Source organism: Acanthochromis polyacanthus, chromosome 23, assembly GCF_021347895.1.
Source record: "Acanthochromis polyacanthus isolate Apoly-LR-REF ecotype Palm Island chromosome 23, KAUST_Apoly_ChrSc, whole genome shotgun sequence".
Taxonomy (NCBI): domain Eukaryota; kingdom Metazoa; phylum Chordata; class Actinopteri; family Pomacentridae; genus Acanthochromis; species Acanthochromis polyacanthus.
In genome coordinates, this window is record NC_067135.1 from 23353147 (window position 1) to 23371119 (window position 17973).

At 38.7% G+C, this 17973-nt stretch overlaps 1 protein-coding gene across 3 annotated transcripts in view; it reads left to right on the plus strand.

The window, feature by feature from the left end:
- htr2cl1 (5-hydroxytryptamine (serotonin) receptor 2C, G protein-coupled-like 1) overlaps positions 1-17973 on the plus strand; it is a 250892-nt gene that overhangs the window by 43525 nt on the left and 189394 nt on the right. For all 3 annotated transcript variants that reach the window (XM_051944157.1, XM_051944156.1, XM_051944158.1), the window contains exon 2: positions 10585-10654. The gene's annotated coding sequence lies outside the window, so the exon portion shown is untranslated. The remainder of the gene's footprint in view (positions 1-10584; positions 10655-17973) is intronic.

The window sequence follows — 17973 nt, forward strand, 5'->3', positions numbered from 1 at the left end:
CAGCAGCAATGACCTGCTTTGTCCTGTTGTCGGAAAACGAATGCGATGCCGACACAGCGCCTGTTCTCCTGATTGTTTTCCTGAACCAACCTACCATCTTGTCAGACGTATCTCGACCACACTGCCGGTGAAAGCAGCGCTGCCAAACGGCATCAGCGTTTCATACATCACAACATCGGACGCTGGAGTCTCTGCACCTCCATGAATGAGGTGCAGTTACAGAGATGATTCCTCCCAGCTCAGGTTTAAGGCGGTTCAAGGAGCTACATCTGCCTGGTTAAGGTTTGGCTGTGGCAGTCTGACATATACACACGTGGACAAAATTGTTGGTACCCCTCAGTTAAAGAAGGAAAAACCCACAATTCTCACTGAAATCACTTGAAACTCACAAAAGTAACAATAAATAAAAAATTATTGAAAATTAAATAATCAAAATCAGCCATCACTTTTGAATTGTTGATTAACATAATTATTTAAAAAAACAAACTAATGAAATAGGGCTGGACAAAAATGATGGTACCCATAACTTAATATTTTGTTGCACAACCTTTTGAGGCAATCACTGCAATTAAACGATTTCTGTATTTGTCAATGAGCGTTCTGCAGCTGTCAACAGGTATTTTGGCCCACTCCTCATGAGCAAACAGCTCCAGTTGTCTCAGGTTTGATGGGTGTCTTCTCCAAATGGCATGTTTCAGCTCCTTCCACATATGTTGAATGGGATTCAGATCTGGGCTCATAGAAGGCCACTTTAGAATAGTCCAACGCTTTTCTCTCAGCCATTCTTGGGTGTTTTTGGCTGTGTGTTTTGGATCGTTGTCCTGTTGGAAGACCCATGACCTGCGACTGAGACCAAGCTTTCTGACACTAGGCAGCACATTTCTCTCCAGAATGCCTTGATAGTCTTCAGATTTCATCGTACCTTGCACACTTTCAAGACACCCTGTGCCAGATGCAGCAAAGCAGCCCCAAAACATTACTGAGCCTCCTCCATGTTTCACCGTAGGGACAGTGTTCTTTTCTTCGTATGCTTGGTTTTTCAGTCTATGAACATAGAGTTGATGTGCCTTACCAAAAAGCTCCAGTTTGGTCTCATCTGTCCAAAGGACATTCTCCCAGAAGTTTTGTGGCTTGTCAACATGCATTTTTGCAAATTCCAGTCTCGCTTTTTTATGAGTTTTTTTCAGCAGTGGTGTCCTCCTTGGTCGTCTCCCATGAAGTCCACTTTGGCTCAAACAACGACGAATGGTGCGATCTGACACTGATGTACCTTGGCCTTGGAGTTCACCTTTAATTTCTTTGGAGGTTGCTCTGGGCTCTTTGGATACAATTCGAACGATCCGTCTCTTCAATTTGTCATCAATTTTCCTCTTGTGGCCACGTCCAGGAAGGTTGGCTACTGTCCCGTGGGTCTTGAACTTCTGAATAATATGAGCCACTGTTGTCACAGGAACTTCAAGCTGTTTAGAGATGGTCTTATAGCCTTTACCTTTAAGATGTTTGTCTATAATTTTTTTTCGGATGTCCTGGGACAATTCTCTCCTTCGCTTTCTGTTGTCCATGTTCAGTGTGGTACACACCTTTTCACCAAACAGCAGGGTGACTACTTGTCTCCCTTTAAATAGGCAGACTGACTGATTATGAGTTTGGAAACACCTGTGATGTCAATTAAATGACACACCTGAGTTAATCATGTCACTCTGGTCAAATAGTTTTCAATCTTTTATAGAGGTACCATCATTTTTGTCCAGGCCTGTTTCATTAGTTTGTTTTTTAAAATAATTATGTTAATCAACAATTCAAAAGTAATGGCTGTTTTTGATTATATAATTTTCAATAAATTTTTATTTATTGTTACTTTTGTGAGTTTCAAGTGATTTCAGTGAGAATTGTGGGTTTTTCCTTCTTTAACTGAGGGGTACCAACAATTTTGTCCATGTGTGTATGCATGCATGAAGATGTACGTGGGGCATTTTCAGTCAAACATACTTTATCCTGAATCTTTAATTTTGACTCCATCCGTCCATGACCGGTGTAAACTGTCACCCCTCTCTCACTGGCAACTTTTTCCATTTTTTCCTGGAGTGTTTCAAGTTGTTGAGTCCTGTGTTTTTAGCCTGTATTTGCTAACTTTTTTGACTAATGCTCCCCAGTGTCAAAGAGTTACGGACAGATTCCTGCACGCTGTCTAACACCGACATTTAAAAACAGGCGAATACTTGCAACGAGAAACCATTTAAAAGCTGTAACTACGCCACCAGTCACATTCTCCACATGGGTCATTCCAGAATTGGAGGACATTTGGGCTTCAAAATTTTTGAAAAATGAACCTTCTCTTTTACAGTTTTCTGCTCCATATTCATCAATAATAGGTAGTAAACTATCAAAGGCTTGATTGACTCAGCTTACATATTTTTATTCCATGTTTTATGTGTTGTTTGCTAACCCTACTCTAATCACAGTAACAGGGTTGCTAATCCATGCTAATGTTAGCTTTTTCTCAGGAATAGAAGCTAGATATTTAGCTAGCTGTTACCACTGACCAAGACAAACTTACTGATGGACAAAAATAAAAAGAATTTGTCTTATCCTGATAATATGCATGTTCTTGTGGAATACAGTATTAACTTCACACCAGATGGAACAGACCCATGTTTTCCAGAAAATTCCACCTATGACTCAACAGTCCACAGGATGTTATCCCAAAATTCTTGAAGCTCATCCAGATGTTTTTTTTGTTTGTTTTTTTTTGTAAATACCAGATGAACCTTTATGTTTTTTTTGGTCAGCAGTGGTTTGATCCTTCCAACTCTCCCGTGGATCCATTTCCTCCAGAATATTCCTTATTGTGGAATCATGTAGACAGACCTTAACTGAGGCCAGTGAGGTCTGCAGATGTTTAGATGTTCTTCTGGGTTCTTCTGTGACCTCCTGGATTAGATGTTGATGTTCTTGGAGAAATGTTGGTGGTTGGTCCACTCCTGGAAAGGTTCTCCACTGTTCCATGTTTCTCCATTTGTGGATAATGTCTCTCACTGTGGTTCTCTGGAGTCCCAGAGCCTCAGCAATGGCTTTGAAACCCTCCAGACTGATGAATGTCAATGACTTTGTTCCTCATCTGTTCTTGAATCTCTTCAGAACGTGGCATCATGTGCTGCTTTTTCAGAGCCTTTATCTACTTCACAGTGAAGACAGGTTCTATTTAGTGATGTTTAGGTTCAACAAGCCTGGGAGTAATCATATGTGAGTGTGGATGGAGAACCTGAAACTGATTAGTGACATTAGTCATTTGGTTGATTGGTATCTAAGGGGGCATTTACTTTTTTTTTTTTTTTTTTACGTAGGACAGGATGGACTCTACAATATTTTTCCTTCAGCAGATAAAATCAACATTTAAAAACTCAAATTAGATTTTTCGTTGGTTATCTTTGTCTTGCATTAAAATTAGTTCGATGATCTGAAACATTTAAGTTTGACAAATATGCAAAAAATAGAAGCTTTCTACAGGGGGTAAAATATTTTGCACGTCACAGTAGATTTATCAGTGGGTTTCTCCCTCACGTCTCCTGTTTGATGCAGCATTTGTTCTCCTTCAGGTCCATCAGAATCTTTTTGTCTGGCCATGACAGATACTTAAGCTTCACCAGAGCGGACCAACCGCTGGAGGAGGGAAGATTAATGAAGAAAAGGCAGAGTCAGGGTGGAAATAATGAGGTGAAAGATTCAGGAGTCGATGAAGAAATGAGTGATGGACAGTAAGAGGAGCAGAGGGAAGAAGGATGGAGAGTCAACTGAATGTAGATGAGAGAGAAGGAAGGACCAGGGAGTGGAGGACATTTAACCCAAACGCTTCAGAATATTTTAAAAATGAAAGAATGAATTTAAGAGACAAAAGATGCAAAGATGTGTTTATCTTTTACTAAACTATAATCGCTAGACTCTTCCTCACATCAACACTATTTCTGGTCCTATTTTTTTTTCTTTCTCCTTAGCAGCCATTTTGTGTAGTCAAAATATCTGTTTAATAGTTTTAATTGTTGGATGTGGAGTCGTCCATTTTCTGTGCAGCTTCAAACTGTCTACGAATTAACTGGAGATGTGCAGGAATTACAGAAATGAAGCTCAAGGTTACTGCAAAATGTCATATCAGCTGCTACATGAAAAGCCTCAACTAGTGAAAGAGAATTAGTCACGATAAATACAATGTGTCTGTCACCATGGTTGAATTATTTTATTAAAAAATGTCCATTAAACAGTAAGCCAAAGTGAGAATTTAGATGATGGCGAGGCTGGATTTCTTCCATAGTGCCATGTTTTGATGACCAAAGACAAAGTATTAGCTGCACTATATGAGTAATTACAGTGGAGAACTACTGTCATAGGCTACATCAAGTCAACTAGAGTCATGCATGGTCCCGTATTGTGGCTCTTTTCCCTAAATTTATTAAAATTTCACATGCCCTTTCAATATCTTTCAGTTTTTCAGCTCAAAAAGCTGCAAAGATGCTTTTTTCTCCATAATTCATATTTTCAGACCTGTTGTTTTGCCATTAATACCAATGAGCTGCTCCTGGCCCCGCCCCCTTCAGGAAGAAAGCATTCTCTGTGATTGACACATGAGGTGCTAAATAGCACCTTGGTTTAATTCTTTCTTGCTTGGAAAGTTTGGAGGTCAACTCGTCATGGAGGGATTTGAAGAACGGCAGTAAACGTCTTTACATCTTAGCAGCAACCACAATAAAAATGGATTTTCACTCAATGGGACCTTCAATTCCACCCACTCTTGCAAACATTGTGACCTTTAACGCCCACACAGTTTTCAATTCCACTGATTTTGTATCTTCACCCATCCTGTGGTGAAAACGCTTTATTTTAGTGTGTAGTGTCAATAAAGAGATGGCTGGCAGTAACAAAATTAAGTTCCATTCATAACATGATTCAGCTGTCCCAGTGTTGTAAAGATGCATTTCATACGCTTTTTTTGATGGTATTTGGTTTAATACCTGCAAGAAGAAATGCTCATTTTGACAAAGCAGAGAACCTTTGGCATGTTGGCTGCAACAAAATCCACAAAATCATTTCTGTCTTTTTCAGTATCAACATATCACACTGGCCTTGCTCTGCTTTTACATCTTACAAACCCATTTTAATCTCCTTTTTGATTTCATACATGACTCCATTGTTTTGGTTAGGGCTAAATTCTGGGACTCCCAACTCCAATACAGTTGTTTATTATGAACCCATCCGACCATCCCGAGCTCCTCCCAGTACAGACGTCATGGCTTTATGTTTACATTATTTCACTTCCTGCTTTGCCTTGTGCCACACGTAGTTTGACAATAGATTCTGGCATGATAGAAAATTAATGTTTTTTGGCTAAATTTTGTATGAGAAGAAGTGTAAAATGATTTGCTTTTTGGCAGCTGAACTACAAACTGTGTAGATTCTTGGTCATAAAGGTCAAAGAGCTTCACAGATGAGAAGTGAAATGTCTTCAAGAAGCAGAAACAGAAGATCAGTTTTGTTTTTTGTTTTTTTACTGGACACTCTGACACTCATTGTATTCCACATTAGGTGTTTCTACAATTAACCAGACTTTCATTACTGTCGTTTTAAGGACTTTAACCTCAACACATTTGATGGAAACAGACTTTGAACTGCTGAAACTGTGCTGTGAAACCCCTAGAATATGAAGGAAAATATCTTTTTTTGACAGTGTGGACAGGAAGCAGATATTGAAGTTAAGAGGCAGTAAGATGTGGAGAACACCCAGGAAATAAACTAAAGAGAAACCAAAAGGAACATCAGATGGCTAACAGAAGCAGACAACTTATATGCATTAATAGCGCTAGCTGCTGAAAGGATCAAAAGAAAACAAAATGGAGAGGATGGAAGAGGGAACAGAATATTTAGTAAAAAAATAAACCAAAAGGTTATGTGAAGAGCTGGATGCTGTCTTCTGATATTTAAATCCCGTCTGAGTCATTTTCCCCGAGTTTCTTGCTGTTTGTCATTCGAGCTGAGAGCGACGTTGGCTGTCTGGTAGCAGATGAGCTCTTCACATTGAGAATCAATGAAGAGGAACAAGCTTGACCTCTGACCTTGGCGTATCGCCGTGGAGACGGCCTCAGCCCACCTGACCGACAGAGCGTAAAGTCATTAGTCTGCCTCCTCGCCGACTCCTCTGCTGGATGTGTGTGTTTCTGCTGATAGCCGCTCTTTCTCTCTGCGAGTGTTTCTACATGTATCACCATATAGACGTGTCCCTGCCGGTGTTACGCTCTTTTGGTATCTAGCATAGCATGAAGACTGAAAACATCTGTTTCAATAGCTCTTCAGTTCACTGATTAATTCAGTGTTTCTCTTTCAGATGTCCAAACCTACCATGTGAATATACTACACTGACAAAAACACCCTTAGATGCCTGTTTAGAGGTTGTACCTGGAGATAACTGTAGCTACAACTTTTAAGATGTATTCAAATATATCTTTAGATTTCACAGCGACGGCCGAAGCTTTGTTCTGCCGCAGATCTTTCAGTCTTTAACTGATTTTGTAGATGTCGGAGTGGAATGTTCCCCCATTCCACTGATGTTTGAGGCCGGTATAAAAGAGTCTTTATTGATTTCAAACCATTCCTCAGGGAGCGTCCACGACATCACACTGACAAACCGCTGATGAAGGGTGTGATGATTAACTGAAAGTGTGATAATAACTATTTATTAGAGCCACAAAAGGTGCATCAGACAGAGACAGACCGACTCAGCCAGACAGATTCAAAATAACCTGTGAAGTCAAAGTAAAACCGTGCATTTTGAGGTTCATTAGTTGGAACATTTCCTCTGACGCCAGCGACTGTAAATGGAATCCAATACTTGTTCACTAATAGCTGCACACACACCAACACAATGCAGCATAATGGTTACTCATGAATCCACATTCAGCCTACTGATGCATATGCTACTGATTTTTCCCCCTAAAAGATATCACTTCTACTTTGTGGCCATTTTTTCTTTTTTTGTGTGTAAGTTGAATCCACTCAGCTGCAATTATCGGCTCTGCACTCAGTGTGGTTTCATCTCCTTTCACTGTAAATCAACAAACCATCACGCTGGGAGTTTGTTGTTTACCAAGAAAATGAATCACGATTCCCAAACTATTTTCAAGACTTAGAGTAATTCTAGCAGATGCCATTGTTCTCCTACAGCTGAAGAAACCAGTTTTTGTAGAGGAAAATACAATAAACTGTCATATTTATCTTGAAAATCCAACTATGTGCAGAAATTAGAGCTTTTATTGAAGTTTGATCAGACGCGTAAAGCAGAAGAATTAGAAAAATTAGGACATGCTCAGCCATCTCAACTTCGAAAATAAAAATAAAATCTCTGTGTAGCATGGCAATTTCTTAGTATTATAATTAGAAATTAGACTAGTGATTGAGGCCATCAAGATACCTGTAACTCCTCTGAAGGAGTTTCAAAAGAGAGACGAGTGAGGGAGGCCACCAAGACACTTATGACTCCTCTGAAGGAGTTACAAGACAGAGACTAGTGAGGGAGGCCACCAAGACACCTATGACTCTTCTGGAGTTACAAGACAGAAATGAGGGAGGGAGGCCACCAAGATACTTACAGTATGACTCTTTTGGAGTTAAAACACGGAGACTAATGAGGGAGGCCACCAAGACATATATGGCTCTCCTTAAGGAGATCATTCATTTTATTAGAAATGTTGAGTTTTTCCCACACATTAAAATAAAGCTGTTACAAATAAAGCACATTTGTGTGAAGAAAAAGGTGCAAAGCGCATGTTAAAGGAAATTTAAAAAACCCCTACAGGGAAAAATCCTGTTTTTGATTTTTTTTTGTTACCCTACCATGTCCATTGTGCACTGATGACACTCCCAGAAAACATACTACTGGCTTCGTGATTCATTCTTTCCCTTCAGAATCAGTTCCAATCCAACATGTTGCAGAATTACTCCAATGAGTTGTTTTGCTCTTTAGAGAGAGATCATAGATCTGCATATTCTAGAGACAGCAGCAGTGTAGAGTTGCATCTAAGACAAGAAGGGATCACTGGGATGGAAAAAAACCTAAAAAAAAATAACTTGAATGCACAAATCTTTAGGTGTTTAACCAAAAATTGAACTTTAAAAAAATAGAATGTACTGCTTTTTAATTCCAGCTGACCAGTAATGATTCAGTTTGTCCAAAGCTGCAGCTGTTGTTTTTAAAGCATTCCGACTCTGAAATGCTTTTGTGTAGACACTATCAGGCTTAATGATCGATCGTAGAGAAACTAGATCAATGTTCTGTCTAAGGGATGCTGACTAACGGCTCCTCTTTGCTGCTTTGCTCTATTTTTTCTGTGTGAAACTGGATTAATAAGTGCAGAATCCCCCTCCATGTTTTCCTGGGCTGCACTGAATGTGACAGAGGGCTGTTTTTGAAAAGATTTCACAAAGAAGCAGGAATATCGATCTAGAAACAGAAAGAGAAGCTCCTTCATGTGTGGTCAGTCATCCATCAGAGTAAACGTGTGGTTGCAGAGAGCGCCTATCATTCCATCGAACAAAAATTACATTTGATTTCAAATAAAGTGCTTTCTTTATTCCATTTTGACTGAATTATTATATTGCTTTTCAAATGTCATACCTTATAGCCAACCAATCATCGATTACACAGTTTAGGAGTTGTCATGGTGACAGAAAATGGTTGTGAAAGGGTGTATCTGAACTGAAGCCTTTATCTTTTCCCAAATCTAAATTGCATTAAGCTAACCCAAATGGCCTGAAAATAATGGAATATAAACCCCAGTCTAGTTTAAAGTGCCTGTCAAGCTTTTCAGTTTTTATTACTTTTCAACACTGAATAATGCTCAATTTAATTCAGATTTTTGGACAATATTTCTCTTTCATCTGAAAGTGAAAACAGATTTGTGCAAAAATAACATCAGTTCATTAGAAATGTAAAATATATGATTGCATCAGTATTGACTCACCTAATTAAACACAGGTGCAGCCAATTAGTGCAAGCAAGTCCCACCGTTAATGTGATGGAGATCTGAGTGCAGTAAATTGGTTTAAAGTGACTGGAGTATAAAGTAAATGTGGAAAATGTGTTTTTTAAAATTACCAACTCACTGAAGATCCCTTAGAGTCCAGTTAAATCCATCATTAAAGTCTGCCTTCAGCAAGTTGTCTTCAAACTGAGTGATGCTGCAAGAAAAAGACTAGCGAGGGAGGCCACCAAGACACCTATGAATCCTCTGAAGTACAAGAAAGAGACTAGCCAGGAAGGCCACCAAGACACATATGAATCCTCTGAAGGACATGACAGAAACTAGCGAGGAAGGCCACCAAGACACCTATGACTCCCCTAAAAGATTTACAAGACAGAGACTAGCGAGGAAGGCCACCAAGACACCTATGATTCCCCTAGAAGAGTTCCAAGAAAGAGACTAGTGAGGGAGGCCACCGAGACAGCTATGAATCCTCTGAAGGAGCTACAAGAAAAGAATATGGAGGAAGGCCAGCAAGACACCTTTGACTTCCCTGAAGGAGTTTGAAGACAGAGACTAGTGACTGAGGCCACCAAGACACTTATGACTGCTTTGAAGGAATTACAAGAACAACACTAAATAAGCTCTTTCTCCAAAATGATGAAAAAAAAATTGAATTCCTGTCCAATCTTTGACATGAAAGGAAAAAAAAGTCAAATTAAACTGAACTTGAATCATGTTAAAAAAGGGAGTTAAATTCTTTTATATATCACTGACCTTTAACCTCTGTAGATGCTTTAAAGGGGCGCTGCACATTTACTACGGGCTTAATTTAAATAAGTATTTATGGAGAATTACAACTAAACCCCTAAAAAGAGCTGTGATGTAATTGGAGCAGCGTTGTGGGAGTTTGACTAAACAGGAATGGTCTATAAAAAATGAATCTACAGCTTCGTGCTGCAACTAAATGAACAATTTGAAATGAATGTAGAGTTCTGTCAGTGCCGCTTCATATTCCAGTGTTTATTAGATGTATATTTATTAATACTGAACCCACAGGCCATTAGGTTTGGTGTGAACTTATTCCAGCTCTGCTCTCTGAACCAAATTATTCTAATAAGACAGTCTAATTGGACTAATGCATAACCCAAATATAAAAGTACCTTGTGGAAAGTCCTTGGCAGTATTTTATGTTTTATACTAAAGCATGTGAAATTGATGCTTGAAATCAACATTTCTGATATGATGCTGTTGTGATCTGTGCATGTGTGTGTGAAAGACGTGTTTGATTCTTCATCACAAACCAGATTCACTGATTCTCGAAAAAAAAAGCCTCTCGATCGCAGGTACAACAAAGAATTCCAGCGTTTGATCTTTTACCGCGTCCAAGCGCTTCTTCTTCAGGCTGCTGCATGAACACACTCTTACAAACAGGTCACCTCCAGAAATCCACCTCGCAACCTCCACCCACTCTCACAAACAGAAACACACCTACACACGCTTCTTGGCGGTCGGGGTGTTAAATTTGGTTGCCAGAGAAGCTTCAGCACACAGTAACGACGCCGCTTTGTTTTTGTTGCAGAGATAAGAGGAGATGATAGAAGCTTCCAGACCTGCTGAGACGAACCAGAGGAGCACCAGTCCATCCAGAGGTGCAGTAAATACAGCTAAAGGTTCTCTTAAGGTTGAAGATATGATGGATGACTAGAAAAAGAGGTTTGACTTGAGAGAAAACTGGTGCCAGATGTTGCTCAAAAAAGGAGGGAAATTAATCACAATTTTTTTTTAACTATTTTCAAGACTTGGAGTGATTGTAGGAATTGTCACTGTTCTCCTACAGCTGAAGAATCCAGTTTTTGCAGAGGAAAATATCAAAAACTGTCATATTTATCTTGAAAATCCAACTATGTGCAGAAATTAGAGCACAATGCAGGAAAATGAGAAAAGTCAACTGCCTCAACTTTGAAAACCTGCAAAAACTATCATTTTGCAGTAATTTCATTTAAAAAATAGAATTTGTAAGATTATTTCCAAACATTAAAGCAAAAAAAAAAATCCCCCAAAAAGTGCATTTGTGAGAAGAAAAATGTGTAAATCGCACATTTAAGGCCCCCTCTCTAGAAAATCAAGTTTCTTTGTTACGCTAACGTGGCAAGTAAATATAGTAAAAGGTTTGTTTGAGGTCAAAAATATGTGGGATGACTGTGGGTGGAGTGTCTTAGAGTAATTCTAGGAAATGTTGTTGTTCTCCTGCAGCTGACGAATCCAGTTTTTGCAGAGGAAAATATCATAAGCTGTCATATTTATCTTGAAAATCCAACTAAGTGCAGAAATTAGAGCTTTTATTGTAATTTGATTCGACACAAAAAGCAGGAAAATTAGAAAAATCTGTATGTTCTCAACTGTTTCGACTTTGAAAATCTGCAAAAAACGTTGTTTTGCAGTAATTTTATGAGAAATTCAAGATCTTATATGTGCACCAACATAGTCGAGGCACTTTGGATTTTTAACTTGTTAAGTAGTTAAGTAAAAAAAACAAACAAAAAAAAAACACCAACCAAAACTTTCAAAACAATACCCTCTACAAGAGTAATGCTACAAAGAATTAGTAATGTACTGTCAACTGTTCAGGAGTATGTTGGGGATGTTGCACAGACACCAGTGCAGAAGTGTCCAAAAACTGCAGTTCCTCAAATGTCCACCAGAGGCAGCCTCTAAAAGCGATTCAGTCCTCACAGATCCTCATGTTAAAATGTCCAACTTTACAGCAGAAATACTCTCATTTACAGCCTGATACCCACATTATTGTGATTTCTGTAGCTAATTTTCCAATTCATAATGACTGTATGGTTGAAAAATGTTTATAAAACCCACTTGTTATCATTGTATTAAGGTTCAAAGCTATGTTGAATTGTGGAACACTTTGATTAATGTATGGCTCCACTTGCACTCTGTGCTTTGTTAAATTGGGCTCTGTTGTAGGAATGTCACCAGATCTCATCAATTAACTAGTAAAATATTAGAAATAACTGAAAAGATGACCTATTTTTTAAAAATATAGCTCAGGTTGCAAAAAATAAGAATTTTCTTTCAATGTGCTCCTTTTGATTGCATGTTCAGCTTCAATTAGTTTTTAATGAATACACATTAGACTGTGTGGACAAAAGTAAAATAACTAGTTTGAGCTGTTTGACTTGTTGTAGTTGCTTGAACATGTAGTTCACCTGTGCAATGAAGGATTAAATCTAACATTTAGCATATGATGCCAGTGCAGAAGTGTCCAAGAACTGCAGTTCCTCAAATGTCCACCAGAGGCAGCCTCTAAAAGCATCTCAGTCCTCACAGATCCTCATGTTAAAATGTCCAAATTTACAGCAGAAATACTCTCATTTACAGCCTGATACCAACATTGTTTTGGTCTCTGTGGATCATTTTCTCATTCATGACAGCAATATGTGTGGCAAATGTTTATATAACTCACTTGTTTAAATTGTAATAAGGTCCAAAGTTCTGTCTAACAGTGGAACACTTTGATTAATGTCTGGCTCCACTTGCACTCCACCTTTTTTGCTTGTATTTTTAATTAGCCAGGAGTTTCAAACTGACTGTTTCGGAAACTTGTTGGTGGTGTCACAGACAGGTAAACTAAAGATTTGATAATCTTGTGTGCTTTTAGAGTGTGCTCCATTGTAAGAATGTCACCAGTGACACTGAGGTTGCAAAAAATATCTCTAAACATGCTCCTTCTGATTGCATGTTTAACTTCATCATCTTAACAAGTGAAAATCTTGACATCTGTAGAGCTTCGTCACAACATACATGCAACACTCGCACTCGTCCACAGTGACTCAACTGTTCCCAGTGGAGTCTGAGAACAAGACGGCAAACTTGATAGCTTTTAATATAATTGCAAATTACTGTTGGGATGCCTCAGCGGCCCGGAGGAGGAGAATGATTCACTCGCGGCTTAGTAGCATGTTGTTATTAGCCTCGTGACCCTGCAGGTGAGGCAGGAGAACCGAAGACAAACTCAGCTGTCAAGGCTTCTTTTTTCCGCGCTCCTTCCAACAAGACTTCTGTTTAACTTCCTCTACAGCATTCAGGCTCGCACACAGCAGACGTCTTTGCCGGTTTTACGTATTCATATATTCAAAACTGCTTGTTTGCTTTCATCCGATAATGTTGCCCTAAAGGCCTGATTATGCCGGCCTGTTAGGAGAGACGCCTTTTTCCTCAACATGCAGTCTACACACTCAGACACAGATGTAAAACATTGGAAGAATCTAAATAAAGTGGATTTTAGGTTGTGAAACATACTGAATTTAAATCAGCTTTATATAAAAAATAAGTTGAGGTCACTTTAAACACTGAAGCTCTTTGACACAAGAACCAGAGTTAATGCAGCGAGTGCAGTCAGGTTTGGCCGTTAAAGGTGATTTAATGTTTGTTTTAATAGTTTCTAGAAGCGTGGTTTAAAGTACCAATACATTATTGTACATTAAGGATCCTGTTTTCTCCTGTTTTAGCAGCTGCTGCTGCATAATTAAAGTCTAGCGGTGACAGAAACACCCACAGTGCTGCTCCCGGAGCGCTGCTGGATTCATCATCCACCTCCACTAAAGGTTACAGAGATGATACAGAACCTGTATTCAAAGATTCACAGGTCTGACTGATAAAACAGCCTGTACGCTCGAAGAGACGGTGGATGAAAGTCAATTTCAGTTTATTTTATGTTGCCAAAACAGACCAATCAGTATGAATAATGCATTCCAAGGAGAGCTGAGGACAAACTGTGAATGAGAATCAACACAGGACATGAAAAATAAGTGGAAGCTGACGGTTAATGCCAAAATGTGAAACTATTTTTATGTTTATTAAAATATTAACTCCTTGTGGTGAGATATTGACAGCAATGTAACAAAACCAATATAAATATCACTGATATTTACAGATTTACATTTGAGTTTTAGTAATAATAATAATAATAATGATAATGATAAGAAGAAGAAGAAGAAGAAGAAGAAGAAGGCATTTTATTTGTAAGCACCTTTCTTGACACCCAAGGTCAAACTCCAGTATGAAACTTTAAATGAAATGCCAGTTAACACGATCCTTCAGTGTTGATTGGCTGTTACTAATGACATGTAACCGATCAGACAGTGCTGTGAGCGAGGCATTGCTCAAGATATATAGTGAAGAGCAAATTTTTATCAGAATTTATGTTGGAAATTGGTTAACAGAAAAATAATTGCACTGTTAATTTAGAAAAAGGCTGAATATTGGATCCAATAATCAAACAGACTGCCAATTGGTCTATTCATACTAACTACCCCATTGAATATTACATTTTACTGGCATGGTTTGTCAATAAGTATTGTAAATATCAAGTGGAAAACATGCACTTTGGTATGTTCTGTGTGTCGAAAGTTGATTTTGTTTAGTTGTAAGAGAAGAAAAGCACTTATCATGTTACTTTTAAATACGTATATTAAGCTAGCACAGTGACCAACACGTATATGCTAAAACAGATGTCATGTTCAAGCTGGTGTAATTATTTACAACAATGCACTGTTTTAATTGAAACCATCAGTGGGTCCAGGACAGCAATCCGTTTTTTTATGTCAGTGCTTTTATTAGCATGCTAACATTTGCTGCACACAAAGCGTGCTAAATATCAGACGAGGATGATGGGAGTGCAGCTTGTTTTGGAGGGATTTCATTTTGACTTGAGATGTACACCAGATTTCATGGTAATGTTTCCAATAGTTAAGTTATTTCACTGAACCCCCCCCCCCCCCCCCCCCAAAAAAAAAAAAAAAAAAAATTTAGCCTCATATTAATACTGAATGAAAATGGGAAAGTTGTAGATGATGAAAGTCTAAAAAGGCTCATGGAAATGCATCCAGATGTTGAGATGTTTCCGTCCAGAGCAATGATGTGCTTTTTAAAACATCCATTATTGAAAATACACACAAAGTATTTGCAAATTCTGCAGAACAAAGTATTTGCAGGATTGCACAGAAAAACTCAGACTGACTTAAGCAGACAAAATTGAACTGTAGAATGTGAATGTAACAAAGATTCAGCAAAATATTCGACTGAAACGTAAGAAAAATCCACAAAAACAGAAAAGAACACAAAAAGAAACTCTGACAAGATTCCCAAATTAGTCAACGAAAATAACTAACCAAACTAACTACAACGCTACAGTCAAATAATGTCATCTATTTCCTTTTCTGCCAGGTAGTTTTGCATTTTTTATAAAGATATCCTCACTCTTATGTTCTTAAATCTGCTAATAACATCAGAATGATCGTAGACAGGGTGATGGTGAAGGAAGCACTTGGTCCTCTCAGCATAAAAAGTCCGTATGAAGCTCTCTGGCGGTGCTGTGGGAGTTTATCTGGAGTGTTTCAGACACAAGTACTCTTGGTCGCCATGGAAACCGAGTGCACACTACTACATGCTCGATATCATTTTGACACTCTCTCACGGCTTTTGTGAAACACTTAACAATGCAAAGGAATTTTGTTATGTTTCAGTGTCTTCATTTGTGACTAAAGCCTGCAGTGTTTTTCAAACTACACAACCGGCCCAGGAGAAATTTTGCTTTTCAGGATGCAGCATAATCCTCTGAATACAGTTCTGATGCTGACTCAGAGTCCGTCGCCCACATGGTCTGCGTCTGGAGCAGAACCTCGCCGGTGCATTTCGCGGGAAGGCGTCTGGGAGTCTTGAGTCATCGGGTGGAAGGAGACGGCGAGGTTTGCAAAGGGCAGCAGAGAGACGTTTATGAATGAAACCGATGCTTCTGTCGGCGCTAATGAGGTGAGCTGGGAGACGTACGAAGCAAACAAATACTGCTTCGTCTTCAAACAAAATAAGCAAGCAATATCCTTTCTTATGGTTTTGATTCTCCTAATTAACTTGTGCAGATTCAATCATGATAAATCCTCTGAAAAATATTTTTTCTTCTGCAGACTAGAGACTCAAACTCCAGAGCTGAGGAAACAGACTCCAATACCAATGTGCTGTGGTGGTTGATCTTCAGTCTTATAATCCACGTCAAAAGTATTAATAACTTGTTGACTTAATTCAGTTTAAAAGGCCCTCTGAGGATCTGCTCTTGTTCACTTCATCTCCCAACCAATAAAGAACTGAACTACAAGGTCTTTACAGATCAGCCCGAAGGGGGAAAAGGATCATTTGTAGGATGTGAAATGTTCACTGCTGCATTGTTTACTGTCATAAGATGAAGCTACAATATCCAGTAGATGCATGGAGGCTAATCAGGTTTTCTGTGTAGCCAATAAAAAGCATCTCCAGTTAGTTAGAGCTGCTGTCTGAGAGATTTCCAGCTCAGCTAAAGGCTTCTACAGATGTGTAAAAGTAGAAAGTAACACAACATGATGAAAATAGTTAAAGCTACCAATCATTTTTCTCTTTGTAATTCTGGCCTTTAACTACTCTATATTAGTAAATTTTCTCGTCCTGCGGCCAAATTTAAAAAAAAAAAAAAGGATAAAAGAATGTTTGGAAATATTTTTTTAAATACCAAGTAAGTCTGGAGTTCCCCTAAAATGCCATTTTTCTTTTGTCCCACCCTCCTGATGACCAAACTGGATCTCAGATATAACCATAAAAATGAAATTTAAATCTCCTTTTTAGGTCTTATTTTTTTCATTGATGTCTCTTGTAATCATGGGAACCTTTTTTTAATCAGCACAATATTTTAAATAATAATTACTATGCATGGAATGTGTGTCCCACAACAATCCAGTTTGCATCACCTTTTAGCTGGTAGAAGAAGAAGAAGAAAACAGTGAATCACATGAAACACTGGAATTAACATCATCAGTTTTATAAAAGACAAATTCTTTTGACTGTTTTCCATCAGTCAGTTTGTCCTCGTGGTCAGCAGTAACAGCTAGCTAAACATCTAGCTTCTACTGCTGAGAAAAAGCTAACATTAGCATGGATTAGCAACCCTGTTACTGTGATTAGTATAGGGTTAGCAAACAACACATAAAACATGGAATAAAAATGGTACCAATGATGTGTAAGCTGAGCCAATCAAGCCTTTGATAGTTTATTACCTATTATTGATGAATATGAAGCAGAAAATTGTGAAACAGGTTTATTTTTCAAAAATCTTGAAGTCCAAAAACACTCCAACTAGGGCTGGGCGATATGGCCAAAAAATAAAATCTCGATTTTTTTTTTAGTCATCTTGGACGATTACGATTTTAATCGATTTTTGTTGTTTCTTTGCGGTCTGTGTGCTATGGCTAGTGCTAGCCATGCCGCACTCCCGTAGCTGTGAGCACTCTTCCCATTCTTTAGGATGCCTCTGCCCGAGGTGCTGAAAGAGGTTAGTTGTGCTGCTACTCTTCGTTTTCACAGTACTTTTGCAAACCTTGCACATGACTGTAGTTTGCTCTGTGTCAGTCTTGTCAAAGCCGAACCACTTCCATATAATCGATGTAACATGAGGCCCTTTTCTCGCGACCAACTCTTCGTCTGCTGTTGTGTCCGCCATGACGGGGGTGTGAGTGTTTTGGCAGAAGGAGATGAGAAGCGGAAGCAAACGCCAGTGCACAAGTCGTGAAAGGCAGAAGAATAATTTGTATTGTTATATATTTAAGCTCGCCTCGATTTTACGATTTCGCAAATTTTCAAATCGTCGGGTTTTAGAAATGCGAATTAATCGAATTAATTCGATTTATCGCCCAACCCTAAGTCCAACTCTGGAATGACCCATGTATTGGGCAATGCTGTCTCCCAGAAATGATGCTCCTGTGCAGCTAAACTGCATTCTGATGAAAGAAAGACTGTTTGGGGATGGGTACATCAGTCAGTAATGGGTTGTTGTCCTGTATGGGAGCATTATTCTTAGATTTAAGTTTTGCTTGTTGCTTACATTTGTTTTTGTTTTTTGTGTTTCTTGCTCTGAGTAAGGCACCAAACACAA